A 27,993-nucleotide genomic window follows, 5' to 3' on the forward strand; every position below is an offset into this window, starting at 1 on the left:
ATCTGCAGCTCCAGGGTCTCTGCCTCTGTATCGGTCTCTCTCTTCTTGCCTTGGTCTTCTCTTCGTCTCTCTCAGCTATCCTTTCTCTCTCTCTTTCTTCGTCTCTCTTAGCTATCCTTTCTCCCTCTCTTTCTCTATACACTCTTTCCAGGACACACTGCGGGGCATCTGGAGCTGCTATGGAGCGAGCGAGCGCCGTCGATAGTTGGCAGGCTGCTCCCCTCACATAGCATTCCAGATTTCCCCACGCGTCCTTCACTACAGTTACTGGTAATATGTATATATAGGTATATGCTTAATTGTACTATTGTACCTGATTGTATGTGTTGAATTGCTGCATGTGTTTGTACCATCTCCGCCCCTGTATGAGCCAAAAATAATTCTGGGTACAACCCCCGTTGTACTTGGCGAAATAAATTTGATTCTGATTCTGCTAGCCTGCAAGCTAGAGATGCATCTGTACAGGCTCTGTCCCCAAACTGTCACCTGAGGGATTGAGCCCTGTTCCGTGAAATGCAGAAGTCCTTGTACATGTGTATGAGGCTTTACAATAACAATTCAAGTTTAGGCACACAAAAGTAGTACTAATATGGATTCTGACCTGGTGCCCAAGTTGCATGAGGTGTAAGGGGGCCTTCCTAGCAGTAGTGTGCTAACAGCAGCAAGAAGAGAGTTCAAGACAATAAAACGTGTTGATACTAAAAGACAAACCCTTATTTCACGCTTTTCTCCTGGCGGACTCAAAGCGCCAGAGCTGCAGCCACTAGGACGCGCTCTATAGGCAGCAGCAGTGTTAGAGAGCCTTGCCTAAGGTCTCCTGCTGAATAGGTGCTGGCTTACTAAACAGGCAGAGCCGAGATTCTTCGAACACTGGTCTCCTGTGTCAGAGGCAGAGCCCTTAACCAGTACACTACCCAACTACATAGGGCTGGGCTTCCCAACCCTGTCCTAAAGTACCACCAACAGTACACGTTTTGCAGGAAACCACAAACATTCACAGGAGAGGTAATAAGTGTCTCAGCAGAGATGATCAACTACCTCTGTGGATTTCCCCAATACATGGCTTATTGGTACTGGAGGCCAGTATTGGTAAGCATGTGTCATAAATTAACCTGCAAAGTGCAAAATTGTCACAATGTTTAAAGGGCACCTGAGTTGACACTCAATAATAATTATAATATATATATATATATATATATATATATATATATATATATATATATATATATATATATATATATATATATATATATATATATATATATATATATATGCCAGCATGTGTAGTACTCGATCCTTTTACTTACCTGTTCTGTTTTAGATGGGCTTCTCTTCATTGCACTGTTTGTCCCTAGTTTGTGGCTCCAGCTGCAGCCACTCGCAAGTAATTTTGCACACCTGCCCAGATGTGCACAGAAGCCAAGGCAGGGAATGTTACAGGCATGCATACTTGAGTGCTGCTCATACACCATCATATTTTCTTAGGTATGCATGTCCAGAATGCTCTTGGCTGCGGTGCACATCCAGACAGAAGCGCAAAGTTACAGGAAACCCAAGTAGGCAGAGCTTGCACTGCTTCTTTGGCGATCGGGAGGAAGAGCAGCACAACGGAGGGGAGCCCATTCAAACCAGCGATCGCTAGTCGGGGTTTTGGACAGAATACTGTTGGGTGGGGGTGGTTGTTGATGACAGTGGGTCTTGGATGCTGGAAAGTACCAATCCGGTCCTGAGCAGTTAACTGCTAAAAAGAAGAGCCCTGCGGTGGAACGAAAGAGTTGAAACTATTCACTCACTTTCCAGTATACCCTCCACTGCACAGCATTCCCATTAGAAAGGAGAAACCACAATGGCAACAGGAACAACCTGAGGACAAGCATGATGGAGGGCTTGATGTGGATACCAGTGTGCTAGGAGGAGGGATGCTGGGGTCATACATTAGAGTTGTCAATATTTTAGGTGTACATTATTATGTGCTTGACTATCATGTTTCACAGGGTATTTAAAAATGAAATGTATTGTGAAGAGAACATCTTTATGATTTGTGGTTCATCTATGCAGATCATTTAACATTTTATTTTATGCTAATATTTTTTCTACCGATTTTGTAATTACTCTAATGCACAACTAACATTGCACAATGTATTATAAGTTTTCATCATGAACACCGGCTTAATATAACCGGCTTTGTATAACCTTTCATAACATTTTATAACCTTTAATCCCCTCTTGTGTACTGGTGGCATGCCAAATTACGGATGCCATTTGTAGGACCTCTGACTTGCTCTCATACACAGTTGAGGTGTTGGACCTATTACTCGCCTGATTTTAACATGAATCCTTTGACTCTCAGGGAATGGCGAGGTAGACATTGCAGAGGGCTGTATTATCAAGTTAAGGCTGTCTCTGGACCAAGTGGTTTTGTGGGCAGAGTATTGTGCTGGAGGCGCTAAGTTGGTATCCTGGATCAACAGTATACACTATTTACACCCCATTTAGGGAACTGCCCCCTTCCCCCACCCACCAGCATACGCAGACACTCAATCCCTATGACCTACTCTATCAAATTATTACATTGATGCATTTTACCTTTTACTGGTCGGGACCTCACTGCTGCTGTTCTCCAGCTAAAATTAAAGTTCCTTTAGAATCAGATTTAATTCAAGTCCCTTTAACATATCATGTGACTTGGACACTCAGATTTCACACTGGGACAGCAGCCACATGCCTACATTTGATTTTTGTTATCAGAGACAATCATTTGTGATCCTGTCAGGTGGAAAACTAGCATCACACATTCTGAAGCTACTTGGTTGTCGAACACGGTACATATACCCTAAGTGGTGCTTATATTAGGCTCACAGGGTATTTGAACTTGTCACAGTTATTCCTTTGCAGCACATCGAGATTTAAAAAAAAATTAAATAAAAGTTAAAACAAAAATCTACATTTTATTAGTTTTAACCTATGGTTTTATGCACAGCACTATTGTAGATAAGCATCACTAATTGTATTCAGTTATTTACACTGTTTATCACAACACAAACTATGCTGCCACTATACACTATAAAAAAATAAAAATTAAAGGCGAGGCTAGGACCTAGGTTCTTAATGTGTGGCGCCCGTACCCCAGGGGGTACTTCTGATGGATCCAGGGGGTACTCGGGCTTGATATACTTAACCAAGAATAACAAATTCAGAGTTTAGAAAATTATTCTCATTTATACAACACAAAATTAGTATATAGTATATAAATAAGCAGTAAATGCTTGGAAATGGTTTAGAACCAATTATCACGTACTACTATTAAACATATGTGTCAAGGGGTACTTGTGATAAGGTTTACTATGCTAGGCAGTACTTGGTGAGTACAGGGTTTTAAAAAGGGGAACACACCAATAAAAAGTTGAGAAACACTGGTCTAGGACATCTAGGTTTTTAAATGATAATCCAATTTTTTTTTTTTTTTTGTTTTACTGATGTTTATTAAAAGATTTTCTTAACAGAAAAGGAAAAACAAAGAGAATACACAGTGTTGGGTAAACATAATAATCATGTCAAGGGTTAACAGCGCCTAACATGGTGAGATCAATAACTGTAAACATGTTCGAGATCAGTTCATCTCAAGAGCATTAGTCCAGCTTGGATAAAGTTCTGACGGCTTGGAGTTGTGGTGAACCTGTAACCATCCAACGATTATACAAATATGTATTCTTGATCATCTTGCAGATTAATTTAAGAAAAGTAGAGCAATTCTAGAGAGCAACTTAACTAACATAATTGAATATTATACACTGGCACTGTTAGCCTAAACAACACTGAAACTGGGGGCATAACAGTATGGGGGATCACACCAAAGATCAATGAGTAATGGAGAGAAGGCCTATAGGTGGGGGATGAGAGAGGTATACCATTGGCCTTCCGATAGGACTAAGGTCGAAGGTTATGTATATGTATGCAGGGGCTTAAAGGTGCAAGTTTGAGTATTTGGCTCTTTAGTGGTGGGATATTCCTGGCCTGTCCATATGTTGTAGGGGAGTGGATAATCCAATTTTTTTAATAGAAAGTGACAGGATTTATCCAATGTGAAACCACATGATCAATTTCTGCAGCTAACTGTCCCGGAAGATTTGTTCAGATGGAATTGTGACAGTGGGATCCAGCCCTAAACACTGCACACATAACTAAAAGGATCACCAACACTCCATAAAGGACAGCTCCTTTGGGGATAATTTACAAAAGGGGCTCCTTTGGATGCATTATAACATCTCCAACATTAACTAATGTGGAAATTGTGCATGTTTGTAAAAAATAAGTTTATTAGGTACTTACATATTAAGCTGTCCAGCAGAACGGCTCGGATGTTGGGACTGAAAAGCAGCAGATTCATTGCAAGTCAGCTGCATTCCAGCAGCAGTGGAGAAACTCAGAGTAAACAGCAGCGACAACTTATCTCTGATTTAATCTTTTCAGCAGAGGGAGGCAAGTACCTGTGTGCACCACTGTCCAACCTGAGTGGTGCATGCAGGCTATCAAATGACCTCCCTCTGCTGAAAAGATCAGAGAATTGTCACTGCTGTCCACTCTGAGCCTCTTTCTGCTTATTCACTGCCTGCCCCCAATTCGTCTTGAATGCTGCATAGCATTCAAAGTTACTCCATTTTCTCCCTGGACAGTCAGGGAAAGATTGGCATGGACATCTAAGCAGTGGTGCTGAAACCTGGCTGGCCAGCTGGAGAACAGGAGGAATCTCCAGAGGCTAGGAGGCACTCACTGCTGCAGAGCAACAGCAGCATTGAGCCGCTGTTGCCAGTCAGATCAGCTGTGTGAGCACACTACATAGCACAGCTGTGGCCAGATGAGAGCTGCCAATGGCGTGGGGTAGTTAATTCAAGACGAATGAGCTGCTCTTCAATCAAAGTATACACTTTTTCAGTGCGAGTCCTTCTGCGAGATGGCTTAATACGCAAGTACCGTTTATTATTGTTTATGCAGTACATGCTGTACTATATATTCAATGTTCTAGAAATGCCGTGGACTGAGATAACCTAACCTAAACGGTGTATAGACATTAGATGAAGGTCTAGCGCCGCCCCCCCCCAAGCCAACCGTGTGAAAGAATCAGGATTTAAAAAAAAAAAAAAAGGAAGATCTAAGATCCACGTTACATTACTTAAAGCTAGCTTTATGTAAAGAATGAAAAAATATAAATAATTACTGGTCAATCACTTCACAACTGGGCAACAAAATGTCTGGCTTGCAGTTGTCAGTGAAAGCTTTCTGCTCTAAGGGCTGGCACACACCAGAGCGGTTCTGCAGCGTTTTTTAAAACGCTTGCAGGGGGAAAACCGCTTGGCTAATGAAAGTGAATGGGACGGTGCACACCAGAGTGGCTCATTTTTTGCCTTCAATGTTAAGTAGAGAAAAAAACACAAAATGCTCTGAAAAACGCTAGATCAGAGCGGTTTTCCAGGCATTTTTTTACAGTAGCTGTTCAGTAACAGCTTTACTGTAACAATATATGAAATCTGCTACACAAAAACACTTCAAAAAACGCTAGGCATGTTTAGAAAACCTCTCTAAACATGCCTAGGAATCGCTCTGAAATCTGCTTCAAAAACCTCTTGCGTTTTGCAGATCTGCTAGAGGTTTTTGGTGTGCACTGGGCTGAACACTGTAGGCACGGTGGCATAGTGGATAGCGCCCTCGCCATGAAGTGCTGGGTTCCTGATTTGAATCCCTACCAGAGCACTATCTGAACAAAGTTTAAATGTTCTCCCTATGTCTGCATAGGTTTCCTCCACTTCACTCCAGTGTCCTACCACATCCCAAAAACATACAGATAACTTAATTGGATAAACTCCTAAATTGGCCCTAGACTATGGTAGATGCATAACTAACATAAATAAGGTTGGGATTAGATTGTAAGCCCTTCAGGGGAAAAAAGTTCGTGAAAAAGCTATATACTCTGCAAAGTGAAAATGTCAGCTCTATATAAATAATCATTTTATCCCAATACAGGTATAAATGTATTTTAACCTCCTGAGCGATAATCCCGAGCTGAGCTCGGGGTATTTCGCGCAGGAGGATTTCTCAGGCCCTGGTGGGCCGATTTGCATAATTTTTTTTTGTTACACGCAGCTAGCACTTTGCTAGCTGCGTGTAACTTCCGTTCGCCGTCGCTCGCCGCCGATCCGCCGCTACCCGCCGTGCCGCGCAGCCCCCCCTCCCCGACCCCTTGCGCAGCCTGGCCAATTAGTGCCAGGCAGCACTGAGGGGTGGATCGGAACTCCCTCTGACGTCAGGACGTCCGTGTCGTCATCCCGCCCCGTTGCCATGGCGACCGGGGAAGCCCAGCAGGAAATCCCGTTCTGAACGGGATTTCCTGCTTACCCTGATCGCCGAAGGCGATAGGAGTGGGTGGGGGGATGCCGCTGTGCTGCGGCTATCATGTAGCAAGCCCTGGGCTCGCTACATGATTTAAAAAATAAAAAATTTAAAAAAATAGTGCTGCGCCACCTCCTGGGCGATATAATTGTATCGCCCAGAGGGTTAATAACTGTCCATCTTCAAGCACCAGAACCAGCATGTCATCAGGGTTGCAGACAGAGACAAGTACAGTCATGTCTGACCTGCTCAAATGTCACAAATCTAGATGAAGTGTCAAACATGTTTCTGCAGTCCTCAGCAAGTTTAGCCCATCAGGACAAGTATGCTTCGCTTACAGTACTTCTCTGTGGATGTCGTGAACACGAGTACCGCACACGCTCTACATTTCCTATAACTTAAATTCCTATAAATTTGGGAATTCACAACAATTGTACTCCTTGTAGGTACTATCACAGAAAACTGTTCAAGCATGCATGTTAAACTGGTTAGGTAAGGCTCATAGTTAAAAGGGACTTTGAACTTACCTGGGGCTTCCTCCAGCCCACCATAGGCCGCAAGATCCCCTGGTGTCCGCCTGATTCCTCGGCGGCTCTGTTAATGGTGGCGGGGACTCGTACTGGTGACTTCAGGCGGAAGTCGCCAGTACGAGTCCCCGTCGCGCACATTACCCGCCATCACGCTGGTCGGCACGCCTCATCACGCCAGCCGGTGTGTTCACAGTTAGAGAACCACACATGCACAGGACTCTCACGCCAACTGACATGACGACACGTACACACACACACGTACACACACACACACACACACACACACACACACACACACACACACACACACACACACACACACACACACACACACACACACACACACACACACACACACACACACACACACACACACACACACACACACACACACACACACACACACACACACACACACACACACACACACACACACACACACACACACACACACACACACGTAGCAGCCATCTTTGAAAAGGCATTTTGCTGACTTCTATAGAATGCTACTGCGCCAGTGGGAAAGAACTAAAGACCACCACGAAAAAAAGGATATGGGAGCATGGTTAGCTTTAGGTCTCTTTAATGGACAGGTGACCTGTGCCCTTTGCGCACAGTTCAGCCACTAATCTACCAGCCAACTTCATTCTGGCTGCAATTTAATGCAGTCAAATGGCAGCATTGGTATGAAGCAGGTCTTTTTGGCACACGCTCTACCCGCACTGTGCCTGACCTGGGCACCACCATAGACAATGTTATGTCTATGTCCATGGATCATTCTGGTGCCGATCACGATCACTAGACCCCAAATGACTTCTCCCTCAGAGTTTCTATGACTGAGGAGGAATAGTAATTAACGCCACCTGTAATTTGTAGGGCAGCAATGTGAGTCGTCATTTGGCTCACCCTGCGCCAAAATGACAAGCGGTGAATATCCACGCACGTGTATTCGGAATCCCATGTGTGTCAGTGCTACACAAGCGGTGCATTTACTGGAAAACAAAGAGAAAGCATCATGATACAGATGAGTGCGACTGCGCTCTGACTGCCTGTGGAGAGTGCTTGCATGTCCCCAGCAGGTGCAACGGAGCAGCCGACAAGCAGAGAGGAAACAAAAAGGAGTATAAAATGTTCTCCCTATGCATTTTTATGCCTGAGATCTACTTTAACCACTTGCCGACCGCGCACTCATAACACGCGTCGGCAAAGTGGCAGCTGCAGGACCAGCGACGCAGATCTGCGTCGCCAGCTGCAGGCTAATTAATCAGGAAGCAGCCGCTCGCGCGAGCAGCTGCTTCCTGTCAATTCACGGCGGGGAGGCTCCGTGAATAGCCTGCGGGCCGCCGATCGCGGCTCGCAGGCTAAATGTAAACACAAGCGGAAATAATGCGCTTTGTTTACATTTGTACAACGCTGCTTACAGTAGCAGCGTTGTACTAGATCAGCGATCCCCGGCCAATCAGCGGCCGGGGATCGCTGTCACATGACAGGCAGGAGCCTGTTAGAGGCTGCACAGGACAGATCCATTCCTGTGCAGCCTCCGATCTCCGGGGAAGGGAGGGAGGAGAGGGGGAATCCTGCGGTGGAGGGGGCTTTGAGGTGCCTCCCCTGCCAGCCACACGCAGGCAGGAGCGATCAGACCCCCCCAGCACATCATCCCCCTAGTGGGGAAAAAAGGGGGGCGATCTGGTCGCTCTGCCTGTTTGATCTGTGCTGGGGACTATAGAGCCCACCCAGCACAGATCTTCTAAAACAGTGCTGGTCCTTAAGGGGGGGGGGGGGGGGGGGGGGGATGGGTCCTCAAGTGGTTAAAGAACAAGCGACACCCATGCTAACCTAGAAATAAAAAACACATATAAGTAGATCAATACTACTTCTACTTACATAACAGATGTATTGTGCTATCCACGTAATGATTCCTGTGAATTTTACAAAGGAAAAGCAGAAAATCCTATTCTAGGCAGTGGCCATCTTGCCAAGCTAATGCTGACATCATATCCTGTGTATTCATTAGCTGCCCTCCTCCTAGAGTCTTCAGACACTTCCACTGAGGTGTATACTAACCACTGCATTTTTTTTTTTGTTTTTTTGTTTTTGAATTTACACATCCAATCACTGAGTCACCTGCTAGTAAACACAAGTGATCAGAGGGTGTTTCTGATAAGCAGCAAGGCAGGGAAATAAATGGAATAGGAGAAATATGGCACTAGGGCCAGTGATATGGCCTAAAGTATGTGATAACTCCAAACCATAACAGCAGAAAAAGTTTTGCAAGTTTTGAATGCAGGATTAGCATCTTTATCACTTAATACACTCAGACCAGTTGCTGTTGAAATTTGATTTTTATGGTGACAATACCGCTTTAAAAGAAAAAAAATGTAAAGTGAATTCCAGATTACTAAAATTTCAAATAAAACTGCATGTGGATAAGACAGTACTTAGGGCTAATTGTAAACTGCTTACAAACTGTACAGCACCACCCTGTCCTCAAGACTGGAAAGAAAAATAGTTTGTGTACACACCTGTGGCTGCTAATTACCAAAGCCTTCAACAAAGTGCCATTCTGAGGCGTTATGTGGAAGGTTATTCAGTGAGCTGAAATATTTTCTTTTGCAAACTTTCCTCCATAAACTAAATGACATTCTTCAATAAATGTGCCATTTCGACATACAGAAAATCAATCTGTCCGTACGGTTGGCCTATTTCAATGCCCATTTGCAAACTTAGCTAGTCTCCAGACAGAGGTCTACAGTTGTAAGGCAAAAGTACTCGATTTTTATTGGAGGGCATGTAAAATAACATGCAGCAAGAAAAAAATAAACATAGATGTGGACTATTGCTCCTGCTTAGAAAAATACAGTCTCAATAGGTCTCTTTTATAGGCTAAAAATTCTTTCTGCTATAACGACCCAGACAAAACCATACACTCTGGACTTCCATGGCAGAAATGGCTGTTCTGAAGACACAGTAGGAATGACCATTAAGCAGTTATTTTAATCAACACAGAAGGTTTCTCCGCTTCCTCCAAAAATAAATCTGTCTGTCACTATTTCGCACAACGAACTACTTTGAAATATAAATATTTGGCAGAGTTAATTTACAGGTGTTGCACAGATTAAAACTATAGTAACACACACTTGTTTCATTAAACGGTGCAATTAACACAACGTGCTACAGCTCGCAGCAACTAGATATTAGCTGTGGTTGAAACAGTATAGCTGAAACCATAATATGTACATATATTATACAAATTAGTGTTAGCAGGGCTCAGACTTCAGAAGTTGGAACTAGTTTCTAAGACTGAAGCCAGGGCAGTCTGCTCTTGCAGGCCTCTTTCATACAGACAGTGGCTGTTTCTCCATCACTCATGCTGAACGCTAGCAAGTGTCCAGCTGGTGCACAAGAGCAGCTTACAGGTGGGGAATTCACTGTGCTCAGCCTTTGTGAAAAAGGCCTTAAAGTGGTCTGAAACTGATAGAACATTGAATAAAAATGTGTTTTTCTACTTTTTATTATTCATACAGTTATCATATTTGCTTTTGTGCATAAGTAATATTGTCTGTCTACAAATTACAAGTTTACAAAGTGTAGTTATTCTTGCCCTGAAAGCTTCCACTGCATTTTATTCTAACTGCTTTTTATTATATATTAACCACCCTGGCGTTCTGATTAAATCGCCAGGGTGGCTGCGGGAGGGTTTTTTTTTAAATAAAAAAAAAACTATTTCATGCAGCCAACTGAAAGTTGGCTGCATGAAAGCCCACTAGAGGGCGCTCCGGAGGCGATCTTCCGATCGCCTCCGGCGCCCAGAATAAACAAGGAAGGCCGCAATGAGCGGCCTTCCTTGTTTTGCTTATATCGTCGCCATAGCGACGAGCGGAGTGACGTCATCGACGTCAGCCGACGTCCTGACGTCAGCCGCCTCCGATCCAGCCCTTAGCGCTGGCCGGAACTTTTTGTTCCGGCTACGCTGGGCTCAGGCGGCTGGGGGGACCCTCTTTCGCCGCTGCTCGCGGCGAATCGCCGCAGAGCGGCGGCGATCAGGCAGCACACGCGGCTGGCAAAGTGCCGGCTGCGTGTGCTGCTTTTTATTTCATTAAAATCGGCCCAGCAGGGCCTGAGCGGCAGCCGCTGGCGGTGTTGGACGAGCTGAGCTCGTCCAGACCGCTCAGCTGGTTAAAATCTACTGAGTTGTTCTGAGCTCTGTGTGTGCCTGAAACAGAGACAGCTTCTCAGCAAGTGTTTTTTACTTGTTACACACACACACACACACACACACACACACACACACACACACACACACACACACACACTTCAACATTGCAATGTAAACAAAGATACTGTTATCTCAAGTTTGGATGCAGATTAGAAAATGAATAGCAGGTGCTTTGTTTAACCATTTCAGTGATGTTCTGCTAAAAAAATAAAAAAATATTCTAGGATAGTAGCTTTAAAGCTGTGAGGAATCTTTTAGAGCAAAGTGCTGACTTTCAGACCACTTTAAAGAGGCTTCAGAGTTTGTGTAAAATCAAAGCAGAATTTCTGGACCTGAAGCACTGATGACATCAGAATGGAGCTGAAGCTGAAGAAGATTTTTCACTCCATACCATTTTGAATATTTTCGCTTGAAAGTTCATAATGTATCCACCGTGCCTTAGAGAGAAGGAGCGCCCGCCATCCAAAACCCGCCATTACACATGTACTGGGTTCCCAACTTCAGAAGTGATGCCACACTCTGAGAAGACCATGTGGCTCCTACCTGGTTATCTAAATGCCAGCCCCCTTACTCCATGGTACACCTTCCTCTACAGGTCAAAAATGGACAGAGATTGAGTGGCCACCCCTGTAGTGAAATTCACAATGTTGTGCTTCTCCACTATCTATTGAACATAATTGGGATGGGGGAGGGGGGGGGGGTTAGTAAGTTTGAGCTTTCCAAAAGGACGTGGCTAAAAACTCAGCAACGTTAAAGAGTTCATTGAGCATACAGAGTTGTGAACTAGAGGGAGTTGGGAGCTTATTAGCTAATGCTGTTTAATAAACTCCTCTATTCTTTCCACTGAGGAGCCTTGATCCCCAATGTTGTAAAACCTAGAGTAGGAGGAGAGAAAAAAAAACCAGCTACTGCCTCCTAGTGTGGACTTTCTGATTCTGGGCATTAAGAATGTGGGGGATAAAGTTTGAGGCCCTTTCCGTCCTGTAGGATTGGGCCACCAGTCTGTTACATTTATCATAGTCAAATAACATACCTTTATACCCCATTAAATTATTAAGACAAAAGCATTCTAAAACATTTCAACTGCCTCCTAAGCTCCGGTAATTTAGAAAGATCTGCACTAAGAACAGATTTATGCTTAGTTTCTTAAAGGGTACCTGAGACAAAATAAAAAGTATAGTCACGGGCCGCGGGGGTTGAGGACACACCACAAATCTATCATCTGGATATCGAACAAAAGTCTCTTCAGAGTTTGGAGCCCTTTAAAAGAAGACACTGGATGTACCTTTTGAGGTATCTAAAGTGGAGTTTATATCAAGATTGATATCACTCTCTTAGTGGTAATCCCGAGTCAGGCTCAGAACGGAAATCCGCAGCTCAGAGCAGTAACCCCATGCCTGAGTGAGTTATATGCAGGAGCTGCTGAAGATCTCTCTGTGGTATGTTTTTTTCTTGTTTTTGGGGTCGGAAAGTTTGTGAAAAAATTGCACAGCTTTTAGACCCTAAATCTGGAAATAACTGAAATGCCAGGGAGGTTAAATTACCTTCTAAGAATGAGTCCAACCAAATTAGCAGAGTGCAATGAGCGCACCTTAATCCACATTTGGCATATAAATATTAGCTATAGTGAAATTATTACCAATATTCACTTTCAAAAAGATAAATTGGCCCTGAGGGTCAGTCATGCTATCTAAAATCATGGCATTGCAATTTTCATGTAAGACGCCTCATTTTACTAGAAGTAAATTTACTACAAAACCATGTAGGGTAACACTTGTTGGCCCATATGCAATTCATTTTTTCTCCTAGGAGATAATTTTTCATCTTGTCTTTAAAGTGATCCTTAAGTCAGAAAAAAAAAATGACTTTTACTCACCTGGGGCTTCCAATAGCCCCCTGCAGCTGTCCGGTGCCCTCGCCGTGTCCCTCCGATCCTCGTGCCCCCGCCGGTAGCCACTTCCGGTTTCGCCATCAGGAGCAGACAATGCGCCCTCTATGCTGCTATAGCATACAGCATGAAGCATATAGCAGCATAGAGGGCGCAATTGTGACTGGGACCGCGAAGAATCACTCGTGTTCCCAGCCTGTCGGCTCCTGACGGCGAAACCGGAAGTGGCTGCCGGCGGGGACATGAGGATCGGAGGGACACGGCGAGGGCACCAGACAGCTGCAGGGGGCTATTGGAAGCCTCAGGTGAGTAAAAGTCTTTTTTTTCTGACTGAAGGATCACTTTAAAACAACTGTTCAGCACTTTGTAATTGAAAAAGTAGGTATAAAAAGTACCATCAAAATAATTTGGAGTATTTTCTTGAATGCTAGATTTTTATAAGATATTTTATTGACAGTGTACCATATCACCTAGGAGAAAACTCTGGAGAAAAAGTTCATTGCATATGGGCCATTAAGTGAAAGGTTAGGAAACTTCCTCTCCTTAACCACTTGAGGACCTAGGGCTTTCTACCCCTTAAGGACCGGACACTTTTTTTTCCATTCAGACCACTGCAGCTTTCACGGTTTATTGCTCGCTCATACAACCTACCACCTAAATGAATTTTGGCTCCTTTTCTTGTCACTAATAAAGCTTTCTTTTGGTGCTATTTGATTGCTCCTGCGATTTTTACTTTTTATTATATTCATCAAAAAAGACATGAATTTTGGCAAAAAAATGTTTTTAACTTTCTGTGCTGACATTTTTCAAATAAAGTAAAATTTCTCTATACATGCAGCGCGAAAAATGTGGACAAACATGTTTTTGATAAAAAAACCCATTCAGTGTATATTTATTGGTTTGGGTAAAAGTTATAGCGTTTACAAACTATGGTGCAAAAAGTGAAGTTTCCCATTTTCAAGCATCTATGACTTTTCTGACCCCCTGTCATGTTTCATGAGGGGCTAGAATTCCAGGATAGTATAAATACCCCCCAAATGACCCCATTTTGGAAAGAAGACATCCCAAAGTATTCACTGAGAGGCATAGTGAGTTCATAGAAGACATTTTTTGTCACAAGTAAGCGGAAAATGACACTTTGTGAAAAAAAAAAAAAAAAGTTTCCATTTCTTCTAACTTGCGACAAAAAAAAAAATGAAATCTGCCACGGACTCACCATTCCCCTCTCTGAATACCTTGAAGGGTCTACTTTCCAAAATGGGGTCATTTGTGGGGTGCGTTTACTGTCCTGACATTTTGGGGGGTGCTAAATTGTAAGCACCCCTGTAAAGCCTAAAGGTGCTCATTGGACTTTGGACCCCTTAGCGCAGTTAGGCTGCAAAAAAGTGCCACACATGTGGTATTGCCGTACTCAGGAGAAGTAGTATAATGTGTTTTGGGGTGTATTTTTACACATACCCATGCTGGGTGGGAGAAATATCTCTGTAAATGACAATTTGTTAATTTTTTTTTACACACAATTGTCCATTTACAGAGATCTTTCTCCCACTCAGCATGGGTATGTGTAAAAATACACCCCAAAACACATTATACGACTTCTCCTGAGTACGGCGATACCACATGTGTGACACTTTTTTGCACCCTAACTGCGCTAAAGGGCCCAAAGTCCAATGAGCACCTTTAGGATTTCACAGGTCATTTTGAGAAATTTCGTTTCAAGACTACTCCTCACGGTTTAGGGCCCCTAAAATGCTAGGGCAGTATAGGAACCCCACAAATGACCCCATTTTAGAAAGAAGACACCCCAAGGTATTCCGTTAGGAGTATGGTGAGTTCATAGAAGATTTTATTTTTTGTCACAAGTTAGCGGAAAATGACACTTTGTGAAAAAACACAATTAAAATCAATTTCCACTAACTTGTGACAAAAAATAAAATCTTCTATGAACTCGCCATACTACTAACGGAATACCTCGGGGTGTCTTCTTTCTAAAATGGGGTCATTTGTGGGGTTCCTATACTGCCCTGGCATTTTAGGGGCCCTAAACCGTGAGGAGTAGTCTTGAAACGAAATTTCTCAAAATGACCTGTGAAATCCTAAAGGTACTCATTGGACTTTGGGCCTTTTAGCGCAGTTAGGGTGCAAAAAAGTGCCACACATGTGGTATCACCGTACTTGGGAGAAGTAGTACAATGTGTTTTGGGGTGTATTTTTACACATACCCATGCTGGGTGGGAGAAACACCTCTGTAAATGACAATCTTGATTTTTTTTTACACACAATTGTCCATTTACAGCGGTATTTCTCCCACCCAGCATGGGTATGTGTAAAAATACACCCCAAAACAGTGTACTACTTCTCCCGAGTACGGCGATACCACATGTGTGGCACTTTTTTGCACCCTAACTGCGCTAAAGGGCCCGAAGTCCAATGAGTACCTTTAGGATTTCACAGGTCATTTTTGTTTCAAGACTACTCCTCACGGTTTAGGGCCCCTAAAATGCCAGGACAGTATAGGAACCCCACTAATGACCCCATTTTAGAAAGAAGACACCCCAAGGTATTCCGTTAGGAGTATGGTGAGTTCATAGAAGTTTTTATTTTTTGTCACAAGTTAGCGGAAATTGATTTTAATTGTTTTTTTTCACAAAGTGTCATTTTCCGCTAACTTGTGACAAAAAATAAATTCTATGAACTCACCATACTCCTAACGGACTACGTTTGGGTGTCTTCTTTCTAGAATGGGGTCATTTGTGGGGTTCCTATACTGCCCTGGCATTTTAGGGGCCCTAAACCGTGAGGAGTAGTCTTGAAACAAAAATGACCTGTGAAATCCTAAAGGTACTCATTGGACTTTGGGCCCCTTAGCGCAGTTAGGCTGCAAAAAAGTGCCAATCATGTGGTATCGCCGTACTCGGGAGATGTAGTATAATGTGTTTTGGGGTGTATTTTTACACATACCCATGCTGGGTGGGAGAAATACCTCTGTAAATGACAATTGTTTGATTTTTTTTACACACAATTGTCCATTTACAGAGAACTTTCTCCCACCCAGCATGGGTATGTGTAAAAATACACCCCAAAACACATTATACTACTTCTCCTGAGTACGGCGATACCACATGTGACACTTTTTTGCAGCCTAGGTGCGCTAAGGGGCCCAACGTCCTAATCACAGGTCATTTTGAGGCATTTGTTTTCTAGACTACTCCTCACGGTTCAGGGCCCCTAAAATGCCAGGGCAGTATAGGAACCCCACAAGTGACCCCATTTTAGAAAGAAGACACCCCAAGGTATTCCGTTAGGTGTATGGCGAGTTTATAGAAGATTTTATTTTTTGTCACAAGTTAGTGAAAAATGACACTTTGTGTAAAAAAAAAAAAAATTTCCGCTAACTTTTGACAAAAAATAAAATCTTCTATGAACTCGTCATACACCTAACAGAATACATTGGGGTGTCTTTTTTCTAAAATGGGGTCCGTTTCTGGGGTTCCTATACCGCCCTGGCATTTTACGAGCCCACAACCGTGAGTAGTCTGGAAACCAAATGTCTCAAAATGACTGTTCAGGGGTATAAGCATCTGCAAATTTTTATGACAGGTGGTCTATGAGGGGGCGAATTTTGTGGAACCGGTCATATGCAGGGTGGCCTTTTAGATGACAGATTGTATTGGGCCTGATCTGATGGATAGGAGTGCTAGGGGGTGACAGGAGGTGATTGATGGGTGTCTCAGGGGGTGGTTAGAGAGGAAAATAGATGCAATCAATGCGCTGGGGAGGTGATCGAAAGGGGGGCTGAGGGGGATCCGAGGGTTTGGCCGAGTGATCAGGAGCCCACACGGGGCAAATTAGGGCCTGATCTGATGGGTAGGTGTGCTAGGGGGTGACAGGAGGTGATTGATGGGTGTCTCAAGGTGTGATTAGAGGGGGGAATAGATGCAAGCAATGCACTGGCGAGGTGATCAGGGCTGGGGCCTGAGGGCATTCTGAGGGTGTGGGCGGGTGATTGAGTGCCCTAGGGGCAGATAGGGGTCTAATCTGATAGGTAGCAGTGACGGGTTGATTGATGGGTAATTAGTGGGTGTTTAGGGTAGAGAACAGATATAAACACTGCCCTTGGGAGGTGATCTGACGTCGGACCTGCGGGCGAACTATTGGTGTGGGTGGGTGATCAGATTGCCCGCAAGGGGCAGGTTAGGGGCTGATTGATGAGTGGCAGTGACAGGGGGTGATTGATGGGTGGCAGTGCCAGGGTGTGATTGATGGGTGATTGATGGGTGATTGACAGGTGATCAGTGGGTTATTACAGGGAAGAACAGATGTAACTAATGCACTGGCGAATTGATAAGGGGGGTCTGAGGGCAATCTGAGCGTGTAGGCGGGTGATTGGGTGCCCGCAAGGGGCATATTAGGGTCTGATCTGATGGGTAACAGTGACAGGTGGTGATAGGGGGTGATTGATGGGTGATTGATGGGTAATTAGTGGGTGTTTAGAGGAGAGAATAGATGTAAACACTGCGCTTGGGTGGTGATCGGATGTCGGATCTGCGGGCGATCTATTGGTGTGGGTGGGTGATCAGATTGCCCGCAAGGGGCAGGTTAGGGGCTGATTGATGAGTGGCAGTGACAGGGGGTGATTGATGGGTGGCAGTGCCAGGGGGTGATTGATGGGTGATTGATGGGTGATTGACAGGTGATCAGTGGGTTATTACAGGGAAGGACAGATGTAAATAATGCCCTGGCGAATTGATAAGGGGGGGGGTCTGAGGGCAATCTGAGCGTGTAGGCGGGTGATTGGGTGCCCGCAAGGGGCAGATTAGGGTCTGATCTGATGGGTAACAGTGACAGGTGGTGATAGGGGGTGATTGATGGGTAATTAGTGGGTATTTAGAGGAGAGAATAGATGTAAACACTGCGTTTGGGTGGTGATCTGATGTCGGATCTGCGGGCGATCTATTGGTGTGGGTGGGTGATCAGATTGCCCGCAAGGGGCAGGTTAGGGGCTGATTGATGGGTGGCAGTGACAGGGGGTGATTGATGGGTGATTGACAGGTGATTGACAGGTGATCAGTGGGTTATTACAGGGAAGAACAGATGTAAATATTGCACTGGCGAATTGATAAGGGGGGGTCTGAGGGCAATCTGAGCGTGTAGGCGGGTGATTGGGTGCCCGCAAGGGGCAGATTAGGGTCTGATCTGATGGGTAACAGTGACAGGTGGTGATAGGGGGTGATTGATGGGTGATTGATGGGTAATTAGTGGGTGTTTAGAGGAGAGAATAGATGTAAACACTGCGTTTGGGTGGTGATCTGATGTCGGATCTGCGGGTGATCTATTGGTGTGGGTGGGTGATCAGATTGCCCGCAAGGGGCAGGTTAGGGGCTGATTGATGGGTGGCAGTGACAGGGGGTGATTGACGGGTGATTGACAGGTGATCAGGGGGGATAGATGCATACAGTACACAGGGGGGGGGGGGGTCTGGGGAGAATCTGAGGGGTGGGGGGGTGATCAGGAGGGGGCAGTGGGCAGGGGGGGGAGATAAAAAAAAATAGCGTTGACAGATAGTGACAGGGAGTGATTGATGGGTGATTAGGGGGGTGATTGGGTGCAAACAGGGGTCTGGAGGGTGGGCAGGGGGGGGGGGGGTCTGAGGGGTGCTGTGGGCGATCTGGGGCAGGGGGGGGAGAAATCAGTGTGCTTGGGTGCAGACTAGGGTGGCTGCAGCCTGCCCTGGTGGTCCCTCGGACACTGGGACCACCAGGGCAGGAGGCAGCCTGTATAATACACTTTGTAAACATTACAAAGTGTATTATACACTTTGTATGCGGCGATCGCGGGGTTAACATCCCGCCGGCGCTTCCGTATAGCCGGCGGGATGTTGCGGCGGGCGAGCGGTGACAGGCGCCGGCGGAGGATTGCGTCACGGATGACGCGATCGCTCCGCCCATGCCCTTAGAAGGACCGCCGCCTCTGTGGGTGAGCCGGTCCTTCAGGGCTCCACTTCCCGGCCGCCTCTGTGCGTTAAGCGGTCGGGAAGTGGTTAAAATGGTTTTGCTGCAAGAGAAGAATTTCAACCTGAAAAGACTGATTGTTTAATGGTCTTGTTCACACGGTTAGTATTAAATGCCGTGATGTTTGTGTGTGCTACAACAAGTTGAGTACAGGAAACACAAGCCTATCAGGGCAGCCAGCGCATGATATGATCTGCAAGCCCCCAAGCTACCTAAACAGTAGTGATAACCGGTCAAAGATATGAGCAATCCCATCATCACAAGACATATGAAACAGGGGTTGCAGGAGCTATCAGCCCAGTGGGGACCTGTACAAATATAAAATAAAATCCCTTTGCAATTTAGCTAAAAAACGTCAAGTACCCTGTGGTAGTATTTGTAGATCAATGACATGAAGGGCTGAATAAACTACACAGCTTGGCTCCCTTTAATATGCAACCCAGTTTATGCACTTTATTCAGGGCTTATAAAGTTTCCTGTAACACAGCTGTGTGAGACTTCCATTCATAGAATATTGGATGGCAACTCCGTATGATTTGGCCTGAAAGCGTATTTGTGCCATGTGTGCCTCCTCCTATAAAAAAACATGGACAGTGCTGCAGGGCAGGAACTGTTAAGAGTTCCAACAGCAGCGTGCAAAAATAGCTTGTGGTCGAGTTTAGCTGAATGTTGCAATGTATCCAGCACAGACCTGTAAACAAAATGGTACATGACACTGCAAATACTATTCTTACTTTCATGAATAATTTCCAGTACCCTTGGGATAATCTGAGTATAGTTAACTCTAGATATGTAAAAAGGATGAATGCTGGTCATAAAGTGTAATTATTCATACAGGCTAAAAAGTATGATCTCTGTGGCACGAAACAAATGTGATTTTGTAACAACTGCACTATGAAATGTTTTAAACTCTGAATAAAACCTTACTCAAGCGCAAAATATGCAATTTAAAGAGACTAACAAAATTTTCTGCCTTATGTCTTTTATCCTATAAGTTCCTATACATGTTCTAATGTGCTCTGTCTTACTGCAGCCTTTCCTAGTTGCACAGTGGCTGTATTATCTCTGTTATATGATCTAATGATCTTTCCTCTGACGGCTTTGTCGGGCTCAGGCACTCAGGCAGGGATGTGCTGCTCTACTTGTGATTGAATAGAAGCTATACACACCCTCTCCACGACCCCTGCAGGCTCTGTGTGAGTCAAAGACTGAGCTCCTCTCAGCCTATCACAAGCTTGTTAGAGGCCATGTCTTTTGTTTGTAAACACTGCCTAAAACTGGCAATTACAAGCCAGGATTGCAGCAGGGAGTGACAGAAACAGCACAGAGGGGCCCAGGAGAACATAATAAATAGAATTGTATACAATGAACAGAGGCGCCAAAAGTATAAGATTAGATTAAATGAGCTTAAAAACCAACTTAAATGGCAAAATTGAAGGAGGAAGTGGTGGTCTTACCTCCCTCAAGCAGACACGACAACAACTGCGATTCAGACAGTCAAACACATTTATTAGGAACTCCAAAAAGAAATGCAACGCGTTTCGCAGGTTCAACCCTGCTTCATCGGGCAATATAGGGAGGAGTATCAAACAATCTGCACAAGGATTCAAATTAAGCGCCTCTATAATAAATAGAATGGTATGCTTTTTATTGTAAGAATTTTAGAGCACAGGTTATCTTTAAGTAAATGTTCACTTCTACAATTATTTTGTTCAGCCAGTCTTCTAGATCCAAATATCCCTGCCAGACAACAAGGCCAGATTGGTGGCCTCATTCTCCATTTCAGCTAAACAGAAAAGGTTTGTTATTAAACCATCTACAGCCTTCCAGCTGTACATTAAGGATCATCACTGTACTCTCCCCCTCCAGGCACACCTTCAGTGTTAGTTACACTAACTGTTATTGGCCATTTTATCACAAGACATGCATTCCATAGGAACTCAACCCTCAGCGGAAACTTTTCCAATACTTCACTTTATTTCATGCTTTATAACGGTATACACCAGGGGTCTCAAACTCGCGGCCCGCGGGCCATTTGCGGCCCTCGATACAATATTTTGTGGCCCCAGTGCCCCAGAGCTTGTAGGGGCCCCCAGTGGCTACAAGAGGAAAAAAAAAATTTTCAAATCGGCCTTATAGTTTTTGAGAAAATCGATTTTAAAGTTGCAAAGGAAAAAAATACACATTTAAAAACCCGCCGAATTTAATGGTTAATAGCAAATCCACCTTAAATGCTAGAAACCCTAAATTTGCAGGATATGTTAAAGGAATACTATCGATGTATGCATTTATTTTTAAATGCTGTATGTTGTAGCACACATTAGGGCAAGTACTAGGAGCAATTTGATTCCTCACACAGCTGTTCCTCTCAGCTGTAAAATCCTCCGTCAGTTTTGGCGTCAGTGTTGGATACAAAATGTATCTAATACTGAGCTCCCAGAGGGCTAGACCATGTCTCTGCACAGGGGAGATGCTATCAACTCCTCAGTTTATAGTTTAATTATCACCTTGCTGAAAGGATCTTGTTGATATGGTGGTAAGGGGTTAAAGATTCTAGCAATGTGTGTTTATTATCTTTGCTTCTCTTTACTGATAAAGATACTAATAATGCTAATTGTAGACAGTGGTCTGCCCCTCTCAGCAGCTTGTAAAGTGAATGCAGCCTGGAGTGACTCACCACAAGCAGGCAGCCAGTCTGAGGATAAACACAGACTAGTGTTATAGCTAGTCATATTCCAGCAATAGTACAGCTCATTTAGTTGCCTGTTACCACCTCAGATCAGCCTATTTCTCCTCATGTCTGCTGCATGCTGTGAGTGACACAGTGAAATATATTTGTTAGCTGTGTGACAGAGTAACCAAGCAGCTCAGGGTGACCCAAACTACTATGAGCTGTGTGAGAAATGAATTTTTAAGCAGGGATAGTGAGAGAGAGACCTGGGTGAATAAATAAAGTGCCCCTAGCACTAGTGGTAATGTGTACACTAATATAGAGTATTAAAAAAAAAAGTTGTTTCAATCGATAGTACTCCTTTAAGGAGATCATTAGGAATAAGAGGAAAAAACTATTTTTCAAAAAGACCTTATAGTTTTTGAGAAAATCGATTTTAAAGTTTCGAAGGAAAATAATATACTTTTAAATGCGGTAAATGTCACTTTTAGTAGCAAGCCTAACGGTAGTGTAATTTTCCATGTATCAAAAGAAAGAGCAATGCATTTCCTGACAGGGTTTCCAGGGGGTCTATACGCAGCCGCAGCGCTTTGGCCAGGGATCGCTATACAGCCGCAATATGGCTGTATGAAGATTCCTGGCATTTTTTCCTATTTTCCGAGCCGCCGCGATTGACGTCAGGAGGGGCAGAGCTGAAGCTGAAAGCTCTGCCCCTTCCAGGAAATGCCGGCGGATTGCCCCCCGGGGCGATTTGGGGGCTCTGCAGCCCTCATTTTGCGGCGGGGACACGTGAACTCCCTTATGCGGCCCAGCCTCATCCTGACTTTGCCTCCTGCAGCCCCCGGGTAAATGGAGTTTGAGACCCCTGGTATACACTGTATAACATGAACAGCACAGTGAAGCATTGGAAACGTTTTTAATGAGGGTTGAGTTCCTATGGAATACACGTACACTGGAATTTACTATGGAGGTTTGATGACCCTCCCAACCACTGGAGCTCTCCGCATCACTGTTTCTATAGTGAGGCCCGGAGACCATTTTGTGTTGCATTTTATCACAAGAGCCATTAAACAAAACATGGAAACTAAAGTTTTGGTTTTCTTAATTAGTTTTTTGTTTTGTTTTTTTGCTGCAGCCTGGCTGACAGCTGGTACTCTAATCTATTGGCAGTAGGTGCCCCCAACCCCATAGAATTGCAAAATTACTACACTCATGTTTCCATTCTTCCCTGCAGTCTTTTCCTTGTTTTGTGCACTACCATCAGCAGTCTCCATTCTAAGCAAATAGGCTAGTACGTTATGCATCACATAAACATCTTTCTACTGTGAAGACCAGTGAAAGTGTGCAAAGCTGGAGACAAATCTAAGGCTGTGTGAAAATATGAGACACATATAAGAAACCATCTGGCATGTCCCTCTACAAGCTGTATTCAGCATGAAGGGATGGTGGGAGCTGCAGCAACCAGAGAAAACACTAATATGGGAGGTACTGGAGACTTCAGTATTAGAATAAAGGTAGGGTCATTATAGGGGAGCATCCTGGGGACCTTATGGTGGCCCAGAGCTGTGGATGGGACTAACTAAAGTTTACCTCCAATACAGGGCTCCATTCTCCAGATTAGGTATTTTTGTGGGTACACATTTGTTATGGGTGTGAAGATCATGATTGTCGCACTTGTTTTCTGATCCTTGCACATTGGAACCTATGATTTGTAGTCATGTCAATGGATGGAGGCTCTAGGTGAGGATCACTATACCTGTAATAACGGAGATGGCATGGGATCACTAATAATGGAGGCATTAGGAGGAAAAAAAATATAATAATGGAGGCATTAGGAGGAAAAAATATAATAACAGGGGCAGTAGGAGGGGGGGGGGGGGGGAGAAATACTATAATAGAGACAATATGGGGGAGCACCATAATAATGGGGTGAAAAATGAGTAGGGTAAGTAAACGACGTGGGATAGTATAATAATGGGGACAGTGTGGAGGAGCACTATATCAATGGGGGCACCTGAGGGGAAACATTATGAACAAAGGCACTATGGGCAAACTCCATAACAACCAGGCACAAGGTGAGACCACAGTAATAATATGGGCACTGCCCTACACTTTTGGCAACACTGGGGCTTCCAGCGCCTAAATTTGCTGCATGTGGCCTGCCAAATTCAGGCCGCTCACGTTTTTGAAAATCCAGCTTCTGACTTGCCAACCATGACCAAAAAGAAACCTCATCCAAGAAATTCAAGGAGAACAAGGAGTATTTTTGTAAATGTTATTCAAACATATTCATCTATTTCTATTTACAAATCAGCAAACAATCTTCACAGCAGACTGTTCAAATTGGAACCACGGCAATAGCATTCTGCAGTACAGATTGCCTATATGTTCCCATCTTGCTACATAAGGCCATTACCTGCACAAAGCTGGGGCCACTGTTACTTTTCAACAACTGCATTAATACACTATCGTACCATATTTTGACACATGATAATTCCTATAGCAAATATCATGCAATAACTGTTTAATGTGTACATAAAACAAAGTAAGCAACCTGAAATGTTTGACAATAATTGTAATAAACAGAACTGCAACGAACAGACTGATATTTTCTAATAGTTCATTTAGTTTTAGTGTCCCATCTGATTGTTCTGTCCACTAGAGGAATTCCTGACTAGGCGATGTAAACCTGAACTTCAGTTCTAGCCACTTTCTGCTTATGAAAAAGTTATTATGTCCACCATTTTGCTCCTGTACATGGTTTATATTTACTTGTCAGTCTGACTATTAGAATTTGCTTTGTTTAATTTTGTATTTAGTTTGAGTTTAAATTCAAAATGAACACCATTTTTTCATATTTTTCAGTTTTTACATTTGAAATGCTGTCTTTGTGCCATTTAATTGATTGCATATTCTGGCATTTTATTGTTACAAAATTGTTCTGAAACCGCGCTGTATGTACCAAGTGTGACCCTCAAGCAGCGAGGGAACGCTGCTGTGCTGAAATGGCTGATGGATGGAGCCTCGGTGCTGACATTAACTAACAGGGAGATGTAAGGTTTTACTGGAACATTAACAGGCTATTTGTGTGCAGGTACATGCCGCACTCAGTCTGATGTGTTCAGTATCACTTTAATCAGCAAAATATTTCTATGGCACTTAGCAAAATGATATAAGACAGTCGTTGGTTACAGGGGGGGGGGGGGGGGAATCTAAAATGCCAACTGGAAACATAATTAGACAATTGTAGATGCCAAAAATGGCAGAGAAGAGAGAGTCAAATTTACTGTCGTTTTTAAAATCTGTTGGCAGTTTCATATATTTTTTTTTAATTAAATAAAATTTCTTTGGAACCAAACAAAACCTATTAACAACCGTTCCCCCAAAGTGCTGACAAATGTCTTACAGTCTAAAGCCACTGTTATCAAAGTCAAGTAAAGGTATTTTCCTTGCACAATCACATTCCCCACCTTTGCAGTGCCCTGTTCTATGGAGAGGGGATCATATCATTACTAATACCGCTTACTCATATTACCATATACCAAAGAAAGTTTCTTAAGCTGGCCATACATTTGTAAGTTTTGCTAACAGAGTAAGCAAGCAGCTTGGGGTGCCCGAAAACTACTGAGAAAGTATATGGTAAGTTGTGGAAAAAGATCTATCTATACCCAGTATTGATCATCTACCATCTTGCTGCAAAGTGCACCACGGATATTAAATTAGATATCAGCAGAGATTTGATCTAACATCCTGCTGCATTGTGTTTTGTCCACAGAATTATGAAGCTGTGAAACCCATCTTCATGCCAGTCCTGCCCATAGATTTCCTGATTAAACCCCAGAAGAACAGTCTTCCCTCATCAAAAAACTCAACACTGATCGAAAGTGCCTCCTTAGATTTGATGTCTATATAGAATCTAATTTTTGTATTATAAATGCCTTATGCTGTATTCAGCAGAGCTTTCAGGAGAAAGGTTGATTCCCTTGCAGAACCCAGCCACAGTGTCTTCCGGGTCTTAATTCTGAAAAAAAAAAAAAAAGTCTCCAGCCTCACTTTTTCCCAATCGGCATTGTCGCTATTAAAGGGAACCTGAGGTGAGAGCGATATGGAGGCTGCCATCTTTATTTCCTTGTAAACAATGCCAGTTGCCCGCAGTCTTGTTGATCTTCTGGCATATGTAGTGTCTGAGTAAAAACCCTGGAACAAGCTTATGGCTTATTTAGTAAATCATGCAGAGCCGGGACAAGGTCCTTCATCACCCAAGGCTGAGACAGCAAAGTGCGCCCCTCCCATCCCTCCAACCCCAGTCATCACACACTAATTGGTATTAGACTAAGAGGTGCCCCAGGGCCCCCAACATCCCTAACACCTTAATCTCTAGTTATCTGGCTTGCAGTCACTGCTATGTATGCCCTTTTCTTATTTCTTTGTGCTTCAAACACAATTGGGAATGACAGCTGAATGAATTGTGCACCCCCTCCTACACTGCGCCCCGAGGCTGGAGCCTCTTCAGCCTCTGCCCGGGAATCATGAGTCAGAGTACCTGATCTGCTGGATGCTTGTTCAGGGCCTATGGCTAAAAGTATTAGAGACACAGGTTTAGGAGGACTGCCAGGCAACTGGTATTGTTTAAAAGGATATACATATGGCAGCCTCCATATCACTCTCACCCCAGGTTCCCTTTAAGAGTAATAACGACAGTGGAAATTGAGAACAGGAGGAGGCTGGAGGCTGCACAGTGGGGAACCAGAATACACTGCAGCTGGGACCTGTAGGAGACTGAAAAAAACTGGGAGGTTGTGAGAGCACAGATACAGTAGAAAAAGGCACTCCACAGGCTTCAAACTTGCGTGTGTGATTTATTGAGCTACAGACACACTACAAGTTACAGGTCATCTGACCCTTTCTCTGGTGTACCGCCACCCACAACTACATCCTTTATATAGGACAACCCACACAGGGAGTCCCACCCAAGTGCATTAACATACAAGAGATAGGCATACCGTATTTTCCGGACTATAAGAAGCTCCGGACTATAAGACACACCTAGGTTTAGAGGGCAAAAACCAGGGCTAAAAAAAAAAAAAAAAAAATACTAAACCTAGGTGCATCCTTGATCCAGTAGTGTCTTATAGACCTTCCTCAAACCCCCCCCCCCCCCCCCCCCCCCAAGATGTCTAAGTTACTCTGTCAAGCTACACTAACCTCTGCCTCCCCACCAACCACACTACATTACACTTAACTAACCCCTTATGCCTCCTCTCCCTCCACAGCCACACTGCACTACACAAACCTCTGCCCCCCCCCCCCCCCAAGCTAAACTAACTAACCACTAAAATTACATTACAGTGCTCACCAGCGTGGGTGGCAGCTTCTTCAAAAAGTAGCGAGGTCCAGTGTGGGTGTACAGGCTGTAAACGCATCTAATGATGGCCGCGGTGGTGTGGCAGCAGCAGCACGATCCCAGGCGTTTCGGGGCATCATAGAAGCAGCTGCTGTGATTAATGGAAATAACGGTACTTGTCCTCGCTGGGATCGTTCTTTCTTGAGCCCTGTGTAAGCATGATCCTCAGTGTTCCCCAAGTGGCATATTAGCGGCGCACGCGGTCATGAGAGGGCGCCAGTAAATAGTGCAGTACAGAAGCCTCTGAGGACTGTGTGGTTAGACGCACCCACTTTTTCTCCCCACTTTTGGGGGAGAAAAAGTGCGTCTTATAGTCCAAAACATACGGTACATAATAAACAGTATATACAATTCCTATACAGGGAACTACTATACCGTCTACTCCGCTATAAAGGTTGTGAGAGCAGTTTAAAGTGGATCTGAGATAAAAGTTTTACTCATTGGATAATTGTGTTCCTTTTATATAGTTTATAGGGCATTCTTCAAGCCAAATACTTTTGTTGTTGTTTTAATAATACCTTATAAACCAAACAAGGTTCGCCCACAGCTTTTCACAGTGCCTTGGAACCGTAGCAAGGGCTTATGTGAGCCCAGTCTGGGCAGGAGGCGGAGGAGGTTACTAGCCATTGATTTCAGAGGCAGAGGGGAGGAGGAAGGAGGAGAGGGGACTGAATTTACACACAGGCAAGCGTATAGCATCTCCAATGACAATGTGACAAACAGAACATGGCTGCCCTCATTGTATCACAGGAATAAATCAAATAAATAAAATTGAATTGCTTTTGATTCGGTTTGTGACTAAAAAGAATACACTGCGTAATATGTTGGCCCTTTATAAATACAATAAATAAAATAGACAAGACATGGGCCTCAACCCTAAAACTTTCTA

At 44.0% G+C, this 27,993-nt stretch overlaps 1 protein-coding gene across 3 annotated transcripts in view; it reads right to left on the reverse strand.

Annotated features, from left to right (window-relative positions):
- Positions 1 to 27,993, reverse strand: part of NEDD4 (NEDD4 E3 ubiquitin protein ligase) — a 172,402-nt gene that overhangs the window by 71,516 nt on the left and 72,893 nt on the right. The gene's annotated exons all lie outside the window — the stretch shown is intronic.

Source organism: Hyperolius riggenbachi, chromosome 3, assembly GCF_040937935.1.
Source record: "Hyperolius riggenbachi isolate aHypRig1 chromosome 3, aHypRig1.pri, whole genome shotgun sequence".
Lineage (NCBI taxonomy): Eukaryota > Metazoa > Chordata > Amphibia > Anura > Hyperoliidae > Hyperolius > Hyperolius riggenbachi.